This window comes from Mustela putorius, unplaced genomic scaffold, assembly GCF_011764305.1.
Source record: "Mustela putorius furo isolate JIRA1106 unplaced genomic scaffold, ASM1176430v1.1 tig00000407_pilon_pilon_pilon, whole genome shotgun sequence".
Lineage (NCBI taxonomy): Eukaryota > Metazoa > Chordata > Mammalia > Carnivora > Mustelidae > Mustela > Mustela putorius.
In genome coordinates, this window is record NW_025421373.1 from 9,289,372 (window position 1) to 9,314,379 (window position 25,008).

At 38.2% G+C, this 25,008-nt stretch overlaps 1 pseudogene; it reads right to left on the minus strand.

Moving 5' to 3' along the window:
* Window positions 1–1,078: 1,078 nt before the first annotated feature.
* LOC101670758 lies at window positions 1,079–17,071 on the minus strand (annotated as a pseudogene).
* Between the last annotated feature and the right edge of the window lie 7,937 nt (window positions 17,072–25,008).

Here is a 25,008-nt window from a genome sequence, read left to right on the forward strand (position 1 = left end):
ATGAATCAACTAAAGATGTCTATGTGGGTCTATTTCAGAGTTTTCCAGCTACCTTTGGAAGTAGTAACCAGAAACAAATCACAGAAGGCTATATCCCATGCAAGGAGAACCAACAAAGGATCTGAATCAGGAAATGATGAGATCAGATGTCCATACCATCAAGGCCATGCTGACAGTCTGCCCCAAGGAGAAGATTTCAATGAAAAGAGACTGGAGGCATCAGCCCGGTTCACCGGCTGCCTTGGATCAGATTCTTTGGATGAAAGTGGAACTTAGGAAGGAGTAGGCACAGAGCTGGCTTCTCTGATTTATAAGTGTTCAGGCAGGATGACAGGGTGAGAGTGGGAACAGGATTCATCAGCTGGAAGCCTCATTCCTTGGTCCCTTCGTTGGTTATGAGGGGGAAGAGTCTTGGCTATTTATTCTAATGACAACACAGAGAAAGCTTCAGGTCTGCCTTTCAGGAATTATTACAGAGACAAATTTCAGAGATTTCATAAGAATTGCAGAAATAAAACTTGAATTACACACACACACACGCGCATGTCTTCATGGACGTGCTTGTGGCTGTAGGTGACATCATACAACACGAGAACTCACAGAACCTGGTAGACACCTGCCACCAGCTCTGCATTCTACCTAGAAAATCTTATCTTGACATGAGCAAGGGTGGGCCTCTTGCCACTTCTGCATGGAGTATTTCGTAGTAGCTGCTTCATCCTCCATTTGAATTATTTCAACATGTGGTCATAATCCCAGAATTAACCAATTAAAAATTAGGGTGTCTGGGGCCATCCTGGATATGTACTGTTTTCTTTACTATGTTTTAATCCACAGGTAACATACATTTAAAACTTTTAAGGAAAATTTACTTCAATCTGAAAATGCAAAAGCAAATATAAGCACAGAATCTGAAGATTGCTTCATAAGAATTTCTAAGGGAGGCAGAAAATAGTGAAAATCAATTTTTGTACCACCCTCAAGTATGAATATGAGAAGACACCAGCGGTGCCCTGTGTGAGGGGAAATCCTTCTACAACCAAGACCTCCCCAAACATGCATCAAGGCTGCACCTCCATCAGGCTTTCTTCAGCTTCCTGAACCCATATAGCCAGCTGGCCACCATGCCCGGCAGCTTTCCACAGAGCCACAGGGTGCCCAGGGTGACCATCAGCAAGAACAAGAAGACATCCAGCAGGTACTGTTCATGCCACGGCTGCTGCAGGCCATGGGCTTAAGGTGGGCTACACCCCCTGTCTGGAGGATGTGGTCAATCCAGCCCACCAGCCTCTGGGCAGGGGTCAGGGGGTGGGAGCGCCTGATGATGCTGGTGGCCATAGCTGCTGACTTGTACCTGTTGGCAGAGACAGAGGTTGGGCATTACTCATGTGGTCTTAGAACTCTTAGAGACCTTGTATCACACACACACACACACACACACACACACACACACACACACTTTCAGTTATATGCACAAAAGACTCTGTTTCAAGGAAAAGTTGTTGGCCTGGACTTGTTAGAGTTTAGCTGGGTACCATTGAAAAGTTCAGGCTGGTCCTTCCATGCAAAGATGCATGCCTAGTGCTAAAAGTGCTAAATTATTTAAAAAAAAAAGTGTACACTTACTAAGTGTAAGGATGAGTCTCTACCCAGGGGGGAAAACTATAAAGAAGTGTCTGAACTGTAAACATGCCTCTACACAAGGACACTTACAGTAGGCTAAAGGAAAGAGTATATAGGAATACATGTGATAGAACATACCCTGGATTCAGAGTAAATGTCCTTGAGACCCTAATAAGATACCCAGTCCATTGTGATTTTCCCATCATTGTGCCAGAAGGGAATTTACCAAAGAGAAGATGGGCCCTTTTACTGACTTACTTAAGAGAAATTCATCCCAACTTACTTTTGTGGCAGGCCCTGTGATAGTCCCTGAGAACACAGGGAAAAACAAGAGACACTGGGCTGTCGAGGGTAACTCTCTACTTGCTAGTGTGAGGGACTCTCAGTAAATTAAAACAGAAATAAATGGGGTAGTTACTGATCCTGAGAAGTGTTAAGAAGGAAAAATGATTGAAGAGGGTGGAAGAAAGGGACACATTTAGGACTGTCACACAAAGACCACCCGCCTCTCTGATATGAGGGTACTGGAGAAGAACCCAACTGTCAAGAAGGAGACAGACCTGTGAAGAGAAGAAGGGATGTCTGAGGGAACAACACTGACAAATGGTCTGAAGCAGGAAACACTGTGGCATATTAGGGAACAAGAAGGTGTCCTCCTGCTCAGTGTAATTCTATTATCAGTAGCCCTCAAATATAAGATCTCTCAGAGACCCTATGTAAGTAGGTCAGAGTCCTCACAACACTTAGGGAAAAATTGCTCACAATATCTAACCTAAATTGCCTAGTCCTGTTCTCAGAAAAAATAGGTCATCTGTTAACATCACACAGATATCATTCCATGTCCCAGAAGTTTCAGCTTTTATTACAAAAAAAGAGCCACATGTTGCCCTTTTTGCTTAATGTCTTCATTCAGCCTAAGTGAACACAAGCCCAGAGAACTCCATACCTCTTGTCTTCAATGACTTCCTTCATCTTCAGAGCCAATGTCTCTGCCTTGATCTGCTTTAGCTGGATGGAGACACCAAACTTTTGGCTTCTACTTGGACCAGGTTGTCAGACTGGTCTCCAAAGACAGGAATCCCCACCATGGGTACACCATGTTAGATGGCCTCCATTATGCTATTCAATCCACCATGCGTGACAAAGTGACAGACAGATCTGTGGGTTAGCTGTTGCAGATCAGGAACAAAGCAGAATATTTCAAGATGAAAACTTCAGAACACCAGGGAATGTATTTGGGTAGGAAAAAATACCAAAGGATCTCAAGGTATGTTAGATAAAATGGATTTACTGATTTAGTTTTAGACAGACTCAAGGGAGCATATTCCAGAATACAAAATTCTTGCCTTGACTCTGTACAGAGACTCCTCTAAATCAATCCATCTAAGACTTGGAGCTCAGGGAAATCTGTAGAGAAGGGTGGTAAGTAAGGCATATTCTTCCTCCCATTCATCCAACCTTCCTTCTATCCTTTTTCTCTCTTTGCTTCCCTCTCTTTGTTCTCTCTCCCTCTCTGTGTCTTGTCTGTTTCTTACTTTGTAGGTCTCAGGCTCTCCCTTTCACTGCCCATTCACTTCCTGCTTACATGAAGGCTAACACCGTCACTAACATCACATCTCATATGGCATTCATCAAACTTACACTGTATGTCCTTTCTCCTCAATTTCTTAAGAAATCCTCTAAAGTAGGCAATGATGGACCACCCATCTAGGTATATCCAGTTCCTGTGTGCTCACCCCACTATTATTTAGAGAAAACTAAAACAAGTGTTGATAATGAAGAGTTCATGTCAAACACTGCTTCTCAATAGGGATGTGCATCGGAATCTATTTGTGACTGGGTAATGCATATTATTAAGGGCACCTGTGGTCATGAGCACTGGGTGTTATAACACAACTAATGAATCATTGAACACCACATCAAAGCTAATGATGTACTAGATGCTGGCTAATTGAACATAATAACTAACAATTAACTAACTAATTAATTAATTAATTAAAAGAATCTATTTATGTTTCTTTGAAAATTAGAAACCTTTTTCCCTACACCATGTGTAGAACCCTGTATCATAACTTCTCAATATGCTTGTGAGCCATAGTCTTAGGGATCAACTTCTGATGTAATCAGTGGTTTTGGTAGTGAGGAGGCTCTAAAAAGTGGCACAGGACAAAGACAACCTATTAGTGTACAAGAAGTTCTCTGTTACCAGAGAGCTGGATGGACAAAATAACTGGCTGAGAGGTTACTTAGCTTCACACTCAGAAGTTTTGGCACATTCTTCAGACACTGTCAACATAAACTTTGTGAAAGTGTGAGTACACTTTTTGGGGAAAAAGAGGAAGAACCAATGTGTATTGATTGGAGTGTTTCTATAATGGCATGTGGCCTACCAGGGACTCAAGAGGCTAGGAACAACAGTGGCAACAAGAACCCCAAATGTAATCCCAGAGTCCGCAAACTGTCTTTGATTGTGTCTGGACAACCTTGGTCTGTGCCAAATATGGTAAATTCCAAATAACCTAATGAAAATATTGCTTCTGGTGGCAAGAATCAGGACTGGAATAGAAAGGAAGAAGAAACCATAGCAGCTGAAGCCATTTGGGAAGCCGAGCCTGATTTCCCAAGAACTCCAGCTGGCTGCGCCATTCCTGTCCTCTAAAGATTACCTTTAGCTACTAGATGGCCCTTCTCATGCTGGTGGGGTTGCCCAGAGGAAAGCTAAATATACATAAATAGGAAGAGAAAAGAAGATCCAGGCACTCCTCACCCAAGAGGTCATTCTGAGGAAGCCAGTCCACGATTCTCACATCTGCTGCCAATTTGACATCTTTGGGCCAACAAGAAGGATTACACTTCCATTTCACCCCTTGGGACAGATGAGCAAAGGCGCTGTTCATCTCCCTGAGAACTTCCTGGGACTGATAGCTGTTCACAATGGAGCTTAGGGCCACAAGGACAAAACCAGTCTCCCTACACGGCAATGAAATTCTCACTCTCCTAGAGAGAGGTAAGAAAGGAAAGGAGATTAACACAGTTGTCCATGAAAGCCTGGATGCTTTGAAATGAAAGTCAGATATTTACTGAATACATCTTCCTGTCAGTGCTTAGAGCTCACTAGGTTCTCCTAGCCCCTGGAAAGCTCAGTGTCCTCTGCACTCTGCTCATATCCATTGTCTGTTGGACTTGAAGTCATTTCTCTGAGATCTCAGGACACATCTTACCATATAAACACTTTCAGTAATCACCAATGAATGTGAAGACAGCTGTAGGTGTCCAGCCACTTCCACAATAGTCCAAGTTGCCCTTGAGGCACTCAAAGCATACTATAGCACCAACATCTAGATCCAGGACTTGTGTGTGTAACAGTGTTTTATAGCAAAGGAAAGTGGAGATGGTGGGAATCTCTTCCTTCATTGAAAACATGGTCCCAGGGTTATCTTCATCCCTCATTCTAGGTGTGGGGAGGTATGGTCATTTCGGAGTGTTCCAATGCCAGAGCAGAGGTGCTAGAGCCTGGGAGAATGCCAGTTGCTGTGCTGGCCCAGTCGGGGGCAGCATGCTTTCTGGAGGCTGAGGTAGATGATGGGGAAATGTTTTTATTATTGTCTCCTTCATATGCTTATTAGCTATCTGTCTGTCCTCTTTGTTAAGGGCTCTGGGAAGGTTTAACCATTTTAAAATTTTTGATTGGGGTTTTTATTGTTATTATTGAGATTTAAGGGGTTTTTTGTATATTTTGTGTATATGGTTGTGTATTTCTTATAATAGTCTTTATCAGATATTTCTTCTACAAACATTTACTTTTGGTTTGAGTTTCTTACTTTTATTCCCTTAGGACTGTCTTTCTCAGAACAGAAATTTTAATTTCAATTTAGCCCATTTACCAACTCTCTCCCAGAACATGTCATAGGTTTTGTATCTAAAAAGTAATTACCCAACCCTATGCTTCATTCAGATTTTTCAATTCTTTAAAACACTTTTCTTCTTTCCTTTGTATTTTTAGATGTTTCCAGATCCCAGCCTCTACCCCATTGCTCCACTCGGGCTTTACATGACTCCATGCAGCACAATACTCTAAAAATTACTACTCCAAAGGAACCACTTAAAACAGTTTCATTGCCCTTTTATAATTATAATGATCAATATAAATTTATTACTTAAAATTAGAAAAGGCAGAATATGATGTCAGGATAAGAAGGTGAAGGCTCTCATTTCCCCACAGAAACATTTAAAACAAGAAGAACTAAAGACTGACTTCATAACTTTATAGGCCTTGGGGAAACAGTATATACAGAAACCACATATGCCCATCGAGGGACAAAAAACACACTCAAAATGCTGGAACTTTCTATGGCATTCTTACTCTCCCTTGTCCTACCCTCTTCCTGGAGAGGCGTGTCACAGTCCAGAGGCAGCAGTGCTGGCCTTGCCTTCCCCAGCAGCAGAAGAACAGAAAAAAATTGCAACATTACAACCACTCTGTGGGCTCCCAAGTGGCAAGTTTCTGTCTCACCAAACTTGGAACTTTCACTGGGAATGGCAATATAGTCCAGATATCAGGCTGGCAGGACTTGTAAGAGATAATAGTGGCACCATGGCATTTAAAACATGCATAATTCCACAGAACTTAGAGTCTTGGGGCAAGAGATATGGGCAAAAACTAAAATAGAACAACTAAAAGTCCTGAACAGAATCTGGGTGAGAGTCTCTGGGAACATAAGACATTAAAATTAGTCAAGTACGCAGGAAGAATCAGAGTTGAATAAATGAATATATTAATTAATTAATTAATTGCATATAAATAAATAAATGCAAATAAATGTCCTAGACAGGACAAATACCCAAAAATATCTAAGAGACTTTAATCCTTTGCCCCTGGCTCTTCCAAAAACTCATAACATGCCCCACTAATTAGTAAGGTTCTTTCATGGTAGTCTGCAAACACTGGCTGAGGTGACTGTTCTTCCAAATGCCCAATTTTCTACAAAAGATCACCAAAAAAAGACAGAAACAAGTCATCCAAAGGAAGAAAATAAATCTCCAGAAACCCCCCTTGAGGACACACAGAAATTGGGTTTACTAAACAAAGACTTACAAAGTTGACTAAATATGTTCAAAAAACTAAAGAAAAATGTGGACAAAGATCTAAAGAAAATCAGGAAGACAATATATGAATAAAACTGATAATATCAAGAAGTGCAGAATTTTTTTAAAAAAGAGCAAAGGAAATCTGGAGCTGAAAAACGCAATAATTAAATTGAAAAATTCAGTAGGATATTTCAACAGCAGGCCTAAACAAACCAAAGAAAGATGTATTCAGCTTGAAGGCAGGGCATTTAAAACGTCAAATATAAGAAGCAAAATGGAGAAAGTATCCAGAAAATGGAAAGGAGTCTAGGGACTCATAGGACCCCATCATATGGATTAATGTATATGTTGTGAAGATCACAAGAGAAGAGAAAGAGAAAGAAGCACAACAATTGCTTAAGGAAATAATGGCATACAAGATAATATTACATGTAGATATTATATGTAACACCATATTATATGTAACAATTCCAAACACAACAAAAAACCCTGTCAGAACTAATAAACAGTAATGAAAAGTACCAAAAACACCAAAAAAAAAAAAATTAGCTCACAAATATCAATTGCAATACTGTATGTTAATAATGAACATTTCAAGAAGGAAATGAGTAAAACAATTCTATTTATAATGTACTCAAAAATAAAATACTTAGGAATAAACTTAACCAAAGAAATGAAAGATTTTACATTGAAAACTATAAGATATTGTCAAAAAAAATTAAAAAGATATAAATACATGGAAAGAAGTCCAGGCTTTATTGTTTGAAGAATTAATGCTTTATAAAGATGTCAATATAAACCAAAGTGATCTACAGATACATACAATCTTTATCAATAGCAAACAATATTTTGTTGCAGAAATAGAAAACTTATCCTAAAATTCATATGAATTTCAAAAGAACCTGAGTACCCAAAACATCTTGGGAAAAAAAGAAAAGTTGGAGGTCTCACTTTTCCAGATTTCCAAACTTACTAAAAAGCAACAATAATCCAATAATCAAAATAATGTGTGACTGGTATAAAGATAGATAGATATATCAATAAATAAAAAAGCTATCCCAGAAATACACCCTTATATATATTTGGTCAAATATCTTATGACAAATGTGCCAAGACCACTGATGAAGTAAAAGACAGTATTATCAACAAATGATGTTGAAAACTGGATAAAACCATAACTCAAAATGGGCAAAGACTTAGATACTTCTCCAAGAAGACATATAAAAAGCCAATAAGCTTATGAAATGGTGAACATCACTAATCAAGGAAATTCTAATCTAATCAAAGTGAGACTGTACTTCCCAACCATTAAGAGGGCTAAAAACAAAATTAAAACACACACACAAACAGAAAATGACAAGCATTTATGAAAATATGGAAAAGTTGGAACTCTTATGCATTGGTGACAGAAATGTAAACTGGGGCAGTCACTCTAAAGGACTATATAGCAGTTCCTCAAAAAATTAAATATATAATTGTCATACAACCCAGAAATTCCATTTCTCAGTATATTCCCAAAGGAATTAAAAGCAGGGGCTCAAACAAATATTTTACATTACTGTTAATGAACATAGCAGCATTATTCACAATAAGCCAATATTGAAAGTAACCCAAGTGCCTTGGATAGATGAATAGATAAACAAATGTAGTATACACATACAATGAAATATTATTCAACCTAATAAGGAAAGAAATTTGGACACATGCTAAAACATGATTGAATCTTGAAGACATTGTGCAAAGTGAAATAAGACATCACAGAATAAACATTGTACGATTCCACCTATATAAGGTACCTATAGTTGTCAAATTCATATGACAAAAGGAGAACAGTGGTTTCCAGGGTCTGGAGGCAAAGAGGAAATAAGGAGTCATGGTTGAGTGGGTATGAAGTTTCAGTTTGGAAAGAAGAAAATGTTCTGGAGATGCGGTGATGGTTGCCAACAGTATGGAAGTTCTTAATGACCCCAACTGTACTCTTCACGTGGCTTAAGTGGTGAATTTCACACTATGTATATTTGGTCACATTAAAAAAAAAAAAAGGAAAGGAGAGAAGAAAAATTACACAAGTGTTTTCTGTCTCACGAATTACACTCTAACTTCCATTATTCTCCACCTCAGTAATTCCTGTCTCAGTTCCAAGACCTAACTCACCATCATGTCAGGTAAGACCTGTGTTTTGTTCTGGTCTTATTCGTTCAACTGAATCTTCCACTACTCTAGTGTGGCCAGTGTCACTGAAGGAACCCAGCCTCATGGCCATCTCACTTATACCTCCACACACTGAACCTCCTATTCTCTCGATATGCTGTTTCTTCCTCCCCAGTTCCATTTCTTTGAAAATGCCACCATGAACCAAAGTCCATCTTGCCCATGAATCATTCCCCAGCTTTTTCTGTTCACTCAATACAAGGCCAGCAGAGGAAGGGTGGAGAACGTGGTGCCTAGAAAGCACGAGGACATCTAGGCTTTGGTGCTCTGAGCTGAATGTACTAGGGAAAAAAAATTAAAAATTTTTTAAAAATTAAATATATATTCACCTGAATGTCTGTCCTCTCATTTGTAAAATTGGAGGCCATCACTGTTCCCCCAAGGTGGCATGATATACAATCTATGAAGTAAATTCCATATAATAGCAACCCAGTATCTACAGGCAACAGGCAGCCCCTAATCTCAGCTCTACTTCATTTTGATAACTTCTAGAGCAGCGGTTCTGAGTTCAGGCTCTGCATTCAGACCAGCGGAGTAGCATTTAAAACTTACAATACCTAGCCCCAATCCCAACCAATCAAATCAGAAAATTTATACTGAGTCAGGGATGGGGGCTCTAGAGAAAAGAGCCATTGGAGATGATGGCTGCAGGTCTTGCTGTCAGTCGCACCCAGTCCAGCGTTGTTATACTATGTCTCTTTAGTTTTTTTAAGATTTTATGTATTTAGGGGTGCCTGGGTGGCTCAGTGGGTTAAGCCGCTGCCTTCAGCTCAGGTCATGATCTCAGGGTCCTGGGATCAAGTCCCATATCAGGCTCTCTGCTCAGCAGGGAGCCTGCTTCCCTCTCTCTCTCTCTCTGCCTGCCTTTCTACCTACTTGTAATCTCTCTCTGTCAAATAAATAAATAAATAAATAAAATCTAAAAAAAAAAAAAAGATTTTATGTATTTATTTGAGAGAGACATAGAGTGAGAGAGAGATCATGAAGAGGGGGAAGGGTAGAGAGAGAAGTAGACTCCCCACTGAGCAAGAAGCCCAATGCAGACTTCATCCCAAGGCCCTGAGATCATGACCTGAACTGAAGGCAGATGCTTAACCAACTGAGCCACCCAGTGGCCTCTATGTCTCTCTCAATCTCTCTCTTTCTCTCTTCAAAATATATTTCATCATGGTTAACCAATCTCCTTAAAAATCGTTTCATGCGGTAGCCTCTCACTTCATAATTATTATGCATATGATCATAAAAAAATTAAAATTAAAATGTCAACATACTGAAGCATTTTTACCAGCAAGATTAGGACCAGGGTAAGGAATAGGAAGAGCTTAAGAGTTCCTCAAGGAGGTTCACAATAGCAGGGTCATGTAGGACCTAACAATACTTCCATTACCCTTACAGGAAGGGCTTCCTTAAAAGTAGATCCTGGAGTCAGCAAGATGGCAGAGTAGGAATCCCTGGACATTCTTTCCCCCTGAAAGCACACCAATTTGGCAAAATTTCATGGTCAAATTCTCTTTGTAAGAAATCCAGAAACTAAATGAAGGGGTACTGCACCCAAGGCAAAGGTTAAACAAATTCACCAGAGCTGGCAGATAGTTTTGAAAATACCCTCTCATCAGAATTCCAGCAGATGGATAGCCACATAAACAAGAATAAATTTGGACCTTTACATCATACAAAATTTCAAAATTGATGAAAGAATAAAAATAAGACCTGAACTACAAAGCTCTTAGAAGAAAACATGGGAGGAAAATTTCATGGTTTTGGTCTTGCCAATGATTTCAGAGATATAGGACCATGGACAGGCAACAAAACCAAAAATAAACAAGTGGGACTATATCAAACCAGAAAGCTCTATAAAGACTAAAAAGACAATTTAGAGAATACAACCTAGAGAATAATACATTAATTATTATTATTATTATTATGTATTAATACATTAATACATAATTTATTAATGTACAACCTAGAGAAAGTATTAAAAACAATATACCTGATAAGAGGTTAATCTCCAAAATATACAGAGAGGACTACAACTCAATAGCAAAAATTAAAAAAAGAAAAATTCCTATAACTAGATTAAAAAGTGGGCTAAGTATTTAAATGACATTTATCCAAAGACAAAATACAAACAGCCAACAGATACATGAAAAAAGGCTCAAAAAGCACTAGTCATCTGGGAAACACAAATCAAAACCACAGTGAGGTTTCTCTTCATATCTGTCAGTACAGCTAATACCAAAAAGCAGAAAGACAAGTGTTGAAGACATGAAGAAATTACAACATTTATATACTAGTTTCCAACTAGTAGCTGGAAATGCAAAGTGGTATAGCCACTGTGGCAAACAGTGTAGTGATTCCTCAAAAAATTACAAATACAACCACTAATGATTCATCAATCTGATTTCTGTGTATATAGCCGAGAAAATAAATCAGGATCTCAAAAAGATTTCTGCACTCCCATATTAATTAAAGCAGGATTCATAAGAGCTGAGACATGGATACAACCAAAATATCTATTAAAGATGAATAGGTAAAAAATTATCATGTATAGATACATAAACACAAAGGAATATTATTTACCCCCTTAAAAGAAAGACATTTTATTCAACACTTGGGTGGCTCAGTTGGTTAAGTGTCTGCCTTCAGCTCAGGTCATGATCCCAGGGTCTTGAGATTAAGACCCTCTACCTCTCCCCCCAATTCATGTGTTCAATCTTCTCTCTCTCTCTGTCAAATAAGCAAATAAAAAATCTTAAAAGAAAAGAAGGAAATTTTACAATATATGAAAACATGGATGAATTTTGATGACATTATGCTAAGTGACATAAACAATTATTACATGATTTTAATTATATGAAGTATCTAAAACTCAAATTCATAGAATCAAGAGAGAAAAACCACGTGGTCCTCTCAATTGATGCAGAAAAAGCATTTTCAGCATCTGTTCCTGATTAAAATGATTCAAAGTATAGGGATAGAGGAAACATTCCCCAACTTCATCAAATCTAACTATGAAAAATCCACAGTGACTATCATCCTCATTGGGGAAAGCTGACAGCCTTCCCTTTAAGATGAGGAACACAACAAGCATGCACACTCTTGCCACTTCTAATACTCTGAAGTCCTGGCAACAGCAATCAGACAACAAAGAGAAATAAAAGGTATCCAGGTTGGCAATGAAGAAGTCAAGCTCTCTCTCTTCACAGATGACATGGAAAACCCAAAAGACTCCACCCCCAAACTACTAGAACTCATACAGCAATTCAGTAATGTGGCAGGATACAAAATCAATGTACAGAAATCAGTTGCTTTCTTACATGCTAACAACTAAAATAGAAAAAGGGAATTTAGAGAATCAATTCCATTTACTATAGCACCAAGAATGATAAAATACCTGGGAATAAACCTAACCAAAGAGGTAAAAGATCTGTACTCAAGTAACTATAGAACATTCATGAAAGAAATTGAAGAAGACACAAAAAGATGGGAGACCATCCCATGCTCATGGATCAGAAGAATAAATATTGTTAAAATGTCTATACTGCCTAGAGCAATCTATACTTTCAATGCCATTCCGATCAAAATTCCACCAGTATTTTTCAAAGTTCTGGAGCAAACAATCCTAAAATTTGTATGTAACCAGAAGAGACACCGAATTGCTAAGGAAATGTTGAAAAAGAAGAACAAAACTGGGAGCATCACGTTGCCTGATTTCAAGCTTTACTACAAAGCTGTGATCACCAAGACAGCATGGTACTGACACAAAAACAGACACATAGACCAGTGGAACAGAGTAGAGAGCCCAGATATGGACCCTCAACTCTATGGTCGAATTATCTTTGACAAAGCAGGAAAAAAAATATACAGTGGAAAAAAGTGTTCAATAAATGGTGTTCGGAAAATTGGATATCTATGTTTAGAAGCATGAAACTTGACCATTCTCTTACACCTTACACAAAGATAAACTTGAAATGGATACAAGACTTCAACATGAGACAGGAGTCCATCAGAATCCTAGAGGAGAATATAGGCAGTAACCTCTTTGATATCAGCCACAACAAGTTCTTTCAAGATATGTCTCCAAAGGCAAAGGAAAAAAAAAAAAGCAAAAATGAACTTTTAGGACTTCCTCAAGATCAAAAGCTTCTGCACAGCAAAGGAAACAGTCAACAAAACAAGGAGACAACCCACAGAATGGGAGAAGATATTTGAAAATGACAGTACAGACAAAAGGTTGATATCCAGGATCTATAATGAACTCCTCAAACTCAACACACACAAAACAGAAAATCATGTCAAAAAAATGGGCAGAAGACATGAACAGACACTTCTCCAAAGAAGACATAGAAATGGCTAACAGGCACATGAAAAAATGTTCATCATCATTAGCTATCAGGGAGATTCAAATCACAACCACATTGAGATACCACCTTACTTACACCAGTTAGAATGACCAAGATCAATAAGACAGTAAACAACAAGTGTTGGAGAGGATGTGGAGTAAGGGGAACCCTATTACACTGTTGGTAGGAATCCAAGTTGATGCAGCCACTTTGGGAAACAGTGTGGAGATTCCTTAAGAAATTAATAATAGAGCTTCCTTATGACCCTGCTATTGCACTACTGGGTATTTATCCCAAAGGTACAGATGTAGTGAAAAGAAGGGCCATCTGTACCCCAATGTTCATAGCAATAATGGCCACAGTTGCCAAACTGTGGAAAGAGCCAAGATGCCCTTCAACAGATGAATGGATAAAGAAGATATGGTCCGTATACACTATGGAGTATTATGCCTCCATCAGGAAGAATGAATACCCAACTTTTGTATCAACATGGACAGGACTAGAAGAGAGTATGCCAAGTGAAATAAGTCAAGCAAAGAGAGTCAATTATCATATGGTATTGCTTATTTGTGGAGTATAAGGAATAGCATGGAGGACATGGGGAAATGGAGAGAAGTGAGTTGGGAGAAATTGGAGGGAGAGATGAACCATGAAAGACTGTAGACTCTTAGAAACAAACTGAGGGTTTTGGAGGGGAGTGGAAGGTTGGGTGAGCCTGGTGGTGGGTATTATGGAGGGCACATATTGCATGGAGCACTGGGTGTGGTGCATAAACAATGAATTCTGGAACACTGAAAAGAAATTTTAAAAAATTAATTTTTTAAAAATTTACCTATGTAAAAAAAAAAAAAAAGTACTCATTAATTTCCAGGGGTTGGGGGAAGTAGGTAATTGGTAATTAGTATTCAAAGGAGGAAGAGTTACAGTTAAGTGAAATGAATAAGATATTGAGATCTAAGGCACAACATGGTACATATAGTCAATAGTTATGTGGTATATGTTAAAAATGTGTTAGAAGGGGCACCTGGGTGGCTCAGTGGGTTAAAGCCTCTGCCTTTGGCTCAGGTCATGATCCCAGGGTCCTGGGATCAAGCCCTGCATCGGGCTTTCTGCTCAGCGGGGAGCCTGCTTCCCCCGCCCCCCCCCCCCCCGCATCTCTCTCTCTCTGGCTGCCTCTCTGCATACTTGTGATCTCAGCCTGTCAAATAAATAAATAAATAAATAAATAAATCTTTAAAAAAAAAATGTGTTAGGAAGGTGGATCCCATATTGCCATTCTTACCACAGTAAAATAAATTATAAAATAACAGAATGGAATAAAATTTTAAGTGAAATTGATTTAAATTAAATCAAATTAAAATAAAAAGGTACATCCTAACTGTTTTGTTATCTCATCCTACTTTACTCCCAGTTCCCATTGGCAGAGGAGTCAACAACTCTGCACTAAAAGCTTTGCATAAGTCCATATTGAGCGTAAAGGTTTCACTTACTTGAGGTACTGCTTTAACAGGTCTCACCATTAAGCCTCCAACATACACAATGCTCGGTAACAGGGGCTGAGTAAATTCAAAGGCAAAGTCAGAGCTCAAACCACAGCTCTGCTTTCCTTAGAAGATGAGACAAAACAGGCCTAGAACCTTCTGGGAAATGTTCCTTAATGGTGCTGTCAAATGCAGACTGGATTCATCATTGCCTCTTGAAGAAATCAAAGAGCATCAGAAAATTCTTCATTCTTCCCCAGAAGTCCATGTGGTCAGTTAGCAAGGAATGGCATGCTGGAACATAAGACATAGGGATTGGTAGCCCAAAGTCCACACTGGCAAATGGGGTGGGAAGAATTGACACAAATGGTTTCCGAAGCTTGTCAGCAACCAGGAAAGAACAGAAGTCAAATGCTTCAACAAATAATAGGTCAAAGTTCTCATACTTTAAGGAATCCATGATATCTCCTCTCCTTAGTAAATTACAGGGTGGCTCAGTGGGTTAAAGCCTCAGCCTTCAAATCAGGTCATGATCCCAGGTCACTCAAACCCTGAAGTCCCAGGTTTCAATCTAGGGGGCTGCCCTAAAGAACTTTCCCTTTTGTTGTGGGTCTGTGAGTCTGTCCTCAGTCCCCAGCATGGGAGGCTTTTGTGCTCTGGTGGTGCAAGATTCCAGAGACTCCCTCCCCCTTCCATTTATCTTCCAGTATTTCCTGTACAGTCATGGCTCCCTGCTTCATACCTCAAAACCAACTGCCAGAGATACTCTGTTTGTAGATATCTGGATATATCTTCTTACATCTCAGGCTGATTTCCTGGGTGTTCAGAGTGGTCTGGTAGATATACAGCTCAATTCAGGGAACTGGCTGAAATAGGGTCCCCCTCCTCCTCTGTTATCTTGCTCCAACTCCCATAGCTTGTGCTTTATGTGGGACAGCAGCACAACACTCTTTGTGAGCTCCTGTGTGAATGTTTGTGTCTTGAATGAGTGTGCACAATGAATCTCTGTAAAAGCAAGTTGTCCTCAAAGCAGTGTAATACATGTGCTCCTGGAGAAAGTTCAATGTGGTTAAGATCTTGCCAGCCAAGCTTATGAGCAGGGCTGTTGAGGCAGTCCATGAGAAGCCAGTTATGAGGGATTTATATCCTTCCAAGATGAAGATGAAGAGAAATTGTGGTTGAGAGCTTGTTGAAATAGAAATTAAACAGAAAATATGCACCAAATTTGTATGGTTGTGAAGTATTTATGGGTACTTAGATATGGTCAGCAATTTCATTAACATTGGAAATGGGAGCCCTGATAGATGAGGCATGGCATTAAAGTTATAGTAGTCCCCTGCAAGGCACCATTCATTCTTTCCAGGTTTAGGAATAGTCTAAATTAGGCTATTAAATGGAGAATCACTGGGAATAATCACTCCTCCACTAAATAGGATTTAATCCTTAAAGGCACTGTTCTAATATAAATTAAGTTGTATTAACAGTTATAATATGTTGAGCAGATCCAACATTATCTCTGTTTTTTTGTTATGCTGACTGTAAGTGCCAAAACCTTAATTTTATTTTAATTTATGACTTTAATTTAGATAAGAGCTACCACGTCCACTTTGAAATTATTTAACAAATGGGTTTTCTAACTATGGGATATTTAATTTCATGTGTTATGACAGGGCATGCACATTTGTCTTCTAATGTTTTGTAACTTTTAAGAGTTACAAACTCCTAAAACTAATTTCAGGGAATTACCTTGATAAATTTAGATAGCTATTCTGATGTATTGATGAAGATCATTAAGTCTTGCCATTCATTCATCTCATCTGATGTTAAAAGTAATTTAGAAGCTCTGATGTCAAAAGCACAGAAACAAATCTGTGCCCTTTTTCTGTTATAAAGTTTTAAAATAATATTAAATTCCACATGTCAAAACTAAGAATTTTGCTTTAATTTCTTTCCTGACCCTCCCATCTTGCCTTTTCCTTCTCTTTCTGCTTTCCTTTGGTTGTTATTAGATGTATTTTGGAGAAGATATTCTTTCCAATCTGTTCATATTTATAAGTTTCTTCCTCACAATGTCCTACTTAATATCATCAAGGTGAGGGGCATTCTCACTGGTGATTTTGAGAGATCTTAGATTAAGCTGAGTTTGAATTAACTCCCTGAATTAACTCCATGGGGGTTATCTATGATCAGTGTTTTCCCCTATTACTCTGTTAGTCAAGGTTTTCTTTTCGCTACAGAGATATAGTCAGCAGCAATAGCAAAGGCATTTTCTAAGGTTCTAGTGCACCTTCTATGTTTACAGGTATGGATCTCATGATATGCCATGATGACTACTCTTCTTCACACCATTCTCTGGGCTTGTAAATTGTATCAGTCTTACCCTAGAGGACCATCCTTAATGGGGAAAGTGCCTGACTAGCACACAGCCATTGGTTAGAGGGTTCCAACTAGCCTGGTGTCAGTCACAGTTCATGCTGCAATCCAGGGCCATTTAAAGGCTAAACCCATACTTTTGTCTAAATGCACTTATAGAAGCCTCTCAATGGGATGGAAGTGAGGATTTCCCTACTTGGATCTGACTTGCTTGGCTTGAAAATCTTGCTTACACAAGGGAGGGTATGTTGAGACTTTCACTTTGCCAAGATGATTCAGAGAGGATTAAGAGGGAGGTGGAGTTTGAAAGCTGTCAGCAGTCCAACCTCAAAAATGGTGTCAGACTCTATTACACATGAGTTTTGGGGAAAATCCAGGATGGTAAGTAGGGCTGCAGAGGACTGTGGTTTTTAACTTAGGCTTTAGTATTTTGGGGCAGAATAAAAAACCTTGGAAGGTACCACCTTTATGTTTAACCTTTTTTTCAAAAAGAGAAAAGAATGGGGAACTATGTATGATAATAGAAGATCTGTATTTCAGTACAAAGGATACCACTCATTATATGTTCAATCTTGAGAAATTATTTGACACTCTGTTCATTTTTGTTTTCTCACTTGTATGATGAAGAATAGCTATACCTTTAAGCGAAAGCTTTAAGTAGAAACTTCCGGTACTTTAAATTGAATAAAAGTGACTGGATCATTATAAGGTTCTCAATAATATTATCAGGTCCTATGATTGAAGACTGAGAAAGCAAGAAAACAACAGCAATAAAACATACTTTTTACTTTTTTATTATTTATTTAAAAGCATATATATATATATATATATATATTCTTTTGGAATTAAAAAACTATTGTATCATTATGTTAATATTAATCTGAGGTATGTGACCTAACTATCTTTATTATTGCTTATTATGGTGTGTTTTTTTTTTAGAGAAGAATGCAAAATCATACCAAGTTATCAGTTGATTTCCCATTGAAGATCATGAAAAACAATTTTTAAAAGTTTTTATTTTTTTTAAAGACAGAAGCTTTGCATGGCAGGTAATTCTTTTTATTTTCTGAATGAAAGACTTACCATTTTAGTGACACAAATGAATTTTTGGATGCATGGATACTTGGAGTGAGTTTCAGAGAAATGGATGGATGGATGGATGGATGAGTGGATGGATGGGGAGATAATGATGGGTGGCAGTGGATGGGTAAAGTAAATGAGTTTGGCACCCCCAATTTTTCAGTCTGTGTACTATTCCTCTTCCACTGAAAACAAAAATGTATTTCTGTATACTGAAGAGGATTGTTCCTTCTGGATCATCCTGGTAATACTTCACCTACAGTCTTTGTGTATATATTCTCTCCCTAATTAAAAATGTGGATAGACAACTTAACTTCCCATTGTTGGTAGGCAAATCGGAGCCACCATTTTTTACTTACTTTTCCTCCGTTCTCCTCACATAAAATCAAGAATGGAAAAATACTGATTTTTTAGACCTTGAGCCACTATTTTTTAAACTCATTTTAAAACCCAAATACCTTGATGATAACAATGGGTGATTAGCCTGAGAGTTTTTATCATTACCTGGAGTATATAGAAAGTTCATCTTTGACATAAGAGGGGAAAGACAAAAATTCATGCTTTGTTGGTTAATAACAGCAGCCTAACCACACCTCTTTTCTTTCCTTAAATTTTTATTGAGTTAAGGTGGTCCTAAAATCTGACTTTTCCCAGAAAGCCTTTCTCCTTACCTAAACTAGGCCAAATTCTCTCATCTGTAAGAGATCTGATATACCCATTTGAAACTTTGGCTATGTCATCTTCTGTTATTCATAATTTTTAGTGCACATTTTGTCTCTTCTCCCCAGTTTGATACTTTGTAGACTAATTATCTAAAATTGACTAAAATACATGTTAAATATGGTATGGTATACTGAACACAGTGATTTCTTATATTTTGTTCAATTTATTAACTTCAAATCTTATTAATGCTCTACTTTTGAGGAGTTTGTACTTCATGACTTGTATTTATCCACAATCTATAGTAATTATTCATTATGCAAAACCTTTAAAAATGTAATAGAGGGTAATTTCAGCTAATCATCTGTTGTCTTAAAGTTGATTCTAAAGTGCCATGGGCATTTGCGTATTGCTAAGGAGCTCTCACCTGTGGGCCTTCTCTAAGTGGGCTGATATGGTGTAGTGTTGTATGGGTTAGAGGTTTGGTGGGCCATTGATTCTCAGTCCTTCATTTAAGTAAGAGGAACATGGGTCTCCAAAGCACCTGTAATATCTGGTCAGGAGCATTCTTATCTATTCTTATCTATTGCCCATAAGTTGTGTAAAAATGTTCATTTTTTTTTCCAGGTACTGATGGGAAAATGTTGAAGGAGAATAGTGCCATAGACAGCGTCTTAAATAGGTATCAGTAAAATGTTAACATTACTTCTTTGAATACTCTTGGAAACATGAAATGGATAGGTTAATTATAAGCTTCAAACATACTTTTATTTTTTTTAATTGTTTACCTCATAAGCTAGAAAAATGTGAATCTTGTGTTCAGCTTAGAATTTGGATTCTAATTTTTACCATCAGAAGGTTCCTTATATGAAGCAATTTGTCAAATTTAGATTGTACACAATTTAAAGAAAAAAACAGGGCTAGATGATCAATATTGGAGGACCCTGCTACCAAGTTACTTCCACAGGTAGGCTGGGAAGAAGATCGTCACTCATAAAAAGTTAGACAACTTTCATACAGATAAAAGTTATACAGAGCATCATAGAATGTGTCAAGAAGACAAGGAACTATGAGATTTGCTACAGTCAGGGATGGCTTCCAAAGTGGAAAGTTCTTGAGTTGGCATGGATGATGGGTAGATACAATTGGCTGGGGAAAGGGCTGGAGAGGAGGTGAGAACAATTTAGGAAGCAGAAACAACCAAGACAGTATGACCAGAGCAGAATTATTTGTTGGAAACTTTTAAAATAGGTGGGCTGTTGCCAGATATGGTCTTTCTTAACCTGGGGTATTTTATTTGAGCCAAAGATTCTCCTAAATATTATGAAATTGACACCTTCAATGAATATTTGTCATGACCATGAACTTCAGGAGTGCACTGTAAACTGGAGATGGCGGGTGGCTTTAGAAACACAAAGGGCAGAGACATGCCTAGACCTGGAAGCAAGGGCTGGGAGGGCTGCTGTGGGGCACATAACCCAGAACACTGTGGTTTTTAGCAGCACAGACAAAAATGGAGAGAGTATGGCCTGCAGTTTTTACTGAAGAACAGGCTCTGATATTTCTGTTCTGAGACAGAAGTTCAGATATGGTTACTTCTGCTCTGACTCACAGAAAAGATGTGGAGAGCCACCAGAGAAAGCCGCCAGAGAATAAAAGCCCCTAAAACCTGTTTTCACTGAGCCCCCCCCCCCACAAAGGGCAGAGAAACTCTGCCCAAACAGGTTTGCCTGAGTAATAGCACTGCAGGCCCTCCCCTATAAAACAGATGAAAGAACAAGAGGCTGACAACCCTAAGGTCCCTATAAATCAAGTGCATCTTGCTTAGGTTGTTGCTAATAATTTGGACTCTAAACATTCCCTCAACCACCCCTCAACAGAATGACTAAGTGGAGAAACCCCCAGCATAGGAAAAATTCAGAGACTGTGACCTCTGCCACAGAACTAATAGATATGGATATAAACAAGATGTCAGAAATAGACTTCAGGGTAACAGTTATGCAGATAATAACTACATTGTAGAAAACTATTAATGGCAACATAGATTCTCTAAAGGCAGAAGTGAGAGCTGAGATGGCAGAACTTAAAAATGCTAGGAATGAGATCCAGTCTAATCTAGATACTCTAACAGCTAGGGTAAACAAGGCAGAAGAATGAATTCATTATCCAGAAGACAAACTGATAGAAAAGAAGGAAAAGGAGGAGGCTTGGAACAGCTTAGAAGCCATGAAAACAGAACTAGAGAAATAAATGATGCCATGAAAATGTTCCAATGATGGAATCATTGATGTCCCTGAGGGGTTGCAGGGAGAGAGAGGGCTAGAACATATATTTGAGCAAATCCTAGCTGAGAACTTCCCTAATCTGGGGAATGAAACAAGTGTTTGTGTCCTAGAGGCAGATAGAACCCCTTCCAAGGTCAAGAAGAATAAACCAATGACCTGGCATGTAATAGTAAAACTTGCAAATCTTAAAACCAAAAAAATCATCTTAAGGGCAGTTAGGGGAAAGAGATTCCATGTGTACAGAGGAAGGAACATCAGAATAACATTAGGCTAGTCCACAGAGACTTGGCAAGCCAGAAAGGGTTGGCAAGACATATTCAGGGTACTAAATGAGAACATGCATCCAAGAATACTTTATCCAGTAAGGCTGTAATTTAGCATGGATGGAGTGATAAAGAGCTTCCAAAACCAGCAAAAACTAAAAGAATATGTGACCACTAAGCTGGCCCTGCAAGAAATATTAAGGGGCATTCTATAAGAGGAGAAAGACCCCCAAGCCAGCCCTGCAAGAAATATTAAGAGGGTTCTATGAAAGGAGAAAGACCCCAAGAGTGATACAGAACAGAAATTTACAGAGACAATCTATAGAAGCAAGGCACTCACAGGCAAAATGGTAACAATAAAATTGTATCTTTCACTAATCACTCTCAACATGAAAGGCCTAAATGCTCCCATAAAATGACAAAGTTGCAGATTGTATAAAAAGATAGGACCCATCCATATGCTATCTACAAGAGACTCATTTTGAACCTAAAGATACATCCAGACTGAAAGTGAAGGGATGGAGAACCATCTTTCATGCCAATGAATAATGAAAGCCAGAGTAGCAATTCTCATATCAGACAAATTAGACTTTAAGTTGAAGACTGTAGTCAGAGATACAGAAGGACACTATATCATTCTTAAAGGGTCTATCCAACAAGAATATCTGACAATTGTAAATATCTATACCCCTAACATGGGAGTAGCCAATTACATAACCCAACTGTTAACCAAAATAAAGAATTTGTGGAGCATAATAAAAAACATGGAGGACATGGGGAGTTAGAGAGAAGGGGGTTGGGGTAAATTGGAAGGGTAGGTGAATCATGAGAGACTATGGACTCTGAAAAACAATCTGAAGGGTTTGAAGTGGCAGGGGATTGGGAGGTCGGGGTACCAGGTGGTGGGTATTATAGAGGGCACGGATTGCATGGAGCACCGAGTGTGGTGAAAAAATAATGATACTGTTATGCTGAAAATAAATAAATGAAAATAATAATAATAATAATAATAATAATAATACATTAAATGTAGGAGACCTTAACACTCCACTCTCAGCAAAAATATAGATCATTTAAGCAGAATATCAACACAGAAACAAAAGCTTTGAATGACACACTGGACCAGATGGACCTCATAGAACATTCCACCCTAAAACAACAGAATAGTCATTCTTCTCAAGCGCTCATAGAACTTTCTCCAGAAGACACCACATACTGGGTCACAAATCAGGTCTCAACCGAAAAGACTGAGATTATTCCCTACATACTCTCAGACCACAATACTTTGAAACTGGAACTCAATCACAAGAAAAAGTTTGGAAGAAATTCGAACACTTCAAAGACAAAGACCATCCTGCTCAAGAATGTTGGGGTCACAAGAAAATCAAAGAAGGACTTAAACAATTAATGGAATCCAATGAGAATGAAAACGCATTGGTCAAAAACCTATGAGATACGGCAAAGACCATCCTAAAGAGGAAATACATAGCCATCTAAGACTCATTCAAAAATAGAGAAATCCCAAATACACAAACTATTTTTACACATTAAAGAACTGGAGAATCAACAACAAATTAAGCCTAACCTATGCACAAGAAGGGAAATAATTAAGACTAGAGAAGAGATCAATGAAGTAGAAACTAGAAATATAGTAGAAGTTACCAACAAAAACAGAAGCTGGTTCTTTGAAAGAATTAATTAGATTGATAAACCACTGACCAGACTTAATTCAAAAGAAAATAGAAATTCAAATTAATAAAATTATGAATGAAAGGGGGAGAGATCACAACTAGCACCAAGGAAATAGAAATAATAATCTAGAAATTATTATTCCAACAGCTATATGCCCATAAGTTATGCAAACTAGAAGTGGATGTCCTGGAAACATATAAATTTCCAAGACTGAAACAGGAGGAAATCAATAACCTGAGTAGACCAATAACCAGTAACAGATTGAAGTGGTGATCAAAAACCTCCCAAAAAATCAAGAGTCCAGGACCTGATGGACTCCCTGGGGAAATATACCAAACATTCAAAGGAGAAATAATACATATTCTCCCGAAGCTGTTTAAAAAAATAGAAACAGAAGGAAAACTTCCAGACTCGTTCTATGAAGCCAGCATTACCTTGATTCAAAAACCAGGGAGAGACCCCATCAAAAAGAGATTTTTTAGACCAGTATCCCTGATGAATATAGTTGCCAAATTCTCAACAAGATCCTAGCTAATAGGATCCAACAGTACATTAAAAGGATTATCCACTACAACCAGATGGGATTTATCCCTGGGATGAAAGGGTAGTCCAGCATTTACAAATCAATCAATATGATAGAACACATTAATAAGAGAAGAAAGAAGAACCAAATGGTCCTCTCAATTGATTCAGGAAAGCACCTGATAAAGCATAGCATCCTTTCCTGAATAAAACTCTTCAGAATATAGGTATAGAGGTAACATTCTTTAATTTCATAAAATTGATCTGTGAGAAACCCACAGTGAATATCACTCTCAATGGGGGGGGGGGGGGATAACTGAGAGCATTTCCTTTAAGATCAGGAGCACAACAGGGATGCTCACTTTCACCATTATTGTTCAACATAATACTAGAAGTCCTAGCAACAGCAATCAGACAACAAAAAGAAATAAAATGTATTCAAATTGCCAAAGAAGAAATCAAACTCTCTCTCTTTGCAGATGACATTATACTTTATATGGAAAATCCAGAAGACTTCACCCCCAAACTACTGGAACTCATACAGCAATTCAGTAATATGACAGAAGAGAAACTCAATGCACAGAAATCAGTTGCTTTCTTATACACTAACAATAGAACTATGGAAAAAGAAATTAGAGAATAGATTCCATTTACAATAGTACCAAAAACCATAAGATGCCTTGGAATAAAACTAATCAAAAAGGTAAAGGACCTATACCCTAGGAACTACAGAACATTCATGAACAAAATTGAAGAAGACACAAAAGATGGAAAAACATTTCATGCTCATGGATCAGAAGAATAAACTTTGTTAAACTGTCTATGCTGCAAAGAGCATTCTATACTTTCAACACCATTCCAATCAAAATACCACTGGCATTTTACAAAGTGTTGGAACAAACAATCTTAAAATTTGTATGGAACCAGGGGCGCCTGGGTGGCTCAGTGGGTTAAAGCCTCTGCTTTCAGCTCAGGTCATGATCCCAGGATCCTGGGATCGAGCCCCGCATCGGGCTCTCTGTTCAGCAAGGAGCCTGCTTTCCTTCCTCTCTCTCTGCCTGCCTCTCTACCTACCTGTGATCTCTGTCAAATAAATTTAAAAATTTTTTTTTTAATTTAAAATTTGTATGGAACCAGAAAATACCCTTAATCACTAAGGAAATGTTGAAAAAAAAAAAAAAAAGCTGGAGGCATCACATTGCCTGATTTCAAGCTATATTACAAAGCTGTGATCACCAAGACAGCATGGTACTGGCACAAAAACAGACACATAGACCAATGGAACAGGATAGAGAGCCCAGATATGGACCCGCAATTCTATGGTCAAAAATCTTTGACAAAGCAGGAAAAAATATCTAATGGAAAAAAGAAACGCTTTTCAATAAAC